Source organism: Nicotiana attenuata, unplaced genomic scaffold, assembly GCF_001879085.1.
Source record: "Nicotiana attenuata strain UT unplaced genomic scaffold, NIATTr2, whole genome shotgun sequence".
NCBI classification, from domain to species: domain Eukaryota; kingdom Viridiplantae; phylum Streptophyta; class Magnoliopsida; order Solanales; family Solanaceae; genus Nicotiana; species Nicotiana attenuata.
In genome coordinates, this window is record NW_017673924.1 from 51,413 (window position 1) to 53,729 (window position 2,317).

A 2,317-nucleotide genomic window follows, 5' to 3' on the forward strand; every position below is an offset into this window, starting at 1 on the left:
GGTCTAGCCATATCCTCAAGAGTTTCATTCTTCTTTCAACACTCCATTTGTGTAGGGGCCTACGGGCAGAGAAATTATGATCTATACCATTTTTCATCCCAGAATTCAGCAAACTTGGAATTTTCAAATTCAGTTCCATGATCAGACTTAATGGATGCAAGTTGATTTCCTAATTGTTTCTGAGTTTTTCTAACAAATGCAGTGAACATGTCAAATGCTTCATCTTTGGAGGTTAGAAATAGAACCCAGGTAAATCTAGAATAATCATCAACAAGCACCATTACATATTTCTTCCACCTCTGCTCATGGTTCTCATTGGACCACATAGATCCATACGGACCAGTTCCAACGACTTGGTTGTACTTACCATTTTCTTGCTTTTGAAGGATGATCTTACCTACTTCCCCCTTGCACATGCCTCACAAACTTTGTCTTTCTTGAACTTGATATTAGGTAACCCTATCACCAAGTCTTGAGAGACTAATTTGTTAAGCTGATTTAGACTTGCATGACCAAGTCTTTTGTGCCACGGGAGGGAATCAATGACCAACACACTTAAACAAGTAAGTTCACTTTCTGAGAGAGTAGACAAATCTACAATGTAAATAGTGTTAACTCTTTTTCCCTGCAAAACAATCTTCTCAGTGGTAAGGTTAATCACAAAGCATTTGGTGGAGGTAAAATCCACAAGGTTACCTCTGTCACACAATTGTGACATACTTATTAGGCTATATTTCAAGCCATCTATCAGGTAGACATTCTCTATGGAATGAGAATCTATCTTTCCTACCTTTCCAACCCCAATGATCTGACCTTTCTTTCCATTACCAAAGGAGACATTACCTCCTTTTAAGTTCTCAAGTGAAAGGAACTGGTCCTTGTTCCCAGTCATATGTTTTGAGTAACCACTATCCATATACCATATTTGGCCGCATCCTTTCACTTGGACCTACAAAAGAAATCAGGGGTTAGTCCTAGGAACCCAAACTAATTTGGGTCCCTTTCTATAGGCAAAAGGATGAATCAAATTCCTTCTTGCCCATCCAGGCAGCTTACTTTTCTCTTGAACAAAGGCTTTGTTCTTTTGACTGGCCTTTACTTTTGCATTACATTCATTTTTGTAATGGCCAGTCTTGCCACAGTGTGTGCATATTTTATTCTCAGGAAGTGTGAGGTACTTGCTTATAGGGTCCCACTTTGGTGCTTGAGTCCCATATCCAAGTCCTCTTTTGTTTCTACTGTTATGCTCTTGCAACCAAGAGAGTGCATCAGAGGCCTTGTTCCATTTGCAAGTTCTGTCTAATTCATGTTTCACCTTTCCTAGATCTTCTTTTAGGACTTTGATTAGTTCATCCTTTTATACAATTCATCCTTCATTTTTCCTAGGTTTTCCTCTAGAGTGAGATATGTGTGATCAGCTTTCTTCTTTCCAGTTCCTAGTTTCAATTTTAAGTTTTCAGACCTAAGTTTTAGGACACTATTATCAAGTTCAAGAACCTGGTTCTTCAACTCAGCATTTGTGTTGTCACTCTCATTAGCCCTAGACTCTAGACTTTTGCATTTTTCTTTTAGGATCACACATTCCCTAGACAGAACTTCCTTCTCATTGTTAATTATCTCAGACTCATCAATGAAGTCTAGTAATAGCTCAACCAACCTTTCTTTAGACCAAAATTTAATCTTGTCTTTGAGTTGAAGAATACTTACCTCTTGTTCATCATCTGATTCTCCGATGGCCATCAGTGCTTTCTCTTCTTTAGCTTCATCTTCTGAGTCTTCATCTGAGGTTTCTCCCCAAGCAGCAACCATAGCCTTGGTTGAACCTTTGTTCCTTTTTGGTTGAACCTATTCCTTCTTCCTGTTCCTTCGTTCAGCCCTTTCTTTCTTCCACTCAATTTCCCATTGAGGGCAGTTCTTGATCATGTGATCAGTCTTACCACACTTGTAGCAACCCTCATTGGTCTGTTTCTCAGGAGCCTTTGGCTTGTTGAAGGTTGTACCTCTTTAAGAACCCTTTCCTCTCATCAGGTACTTTTTGAAATCTCTAGTGATCATAGCCATCTCATCCTCCTCTAGATCTGATCCTTCAGCAATTCTGAGAGCTAGACTTCTATCCTTCTTGGATGTATCCATCTTCATAGTTTGCCTTCTCAGTTCATAAGCAGCAAGGTTTCCAATCAGTTCATCCAGCTTGAGGGTAGCAATATTCTTAGATTCTTGAATAGTTGTGATTTTGCTTTCCCATGAAACTGGTAGAACCCTTGTCAAGATTTTCTCAACCTTGTCTTCTTCAAGGATAATTCTTCCAAGAGATTTA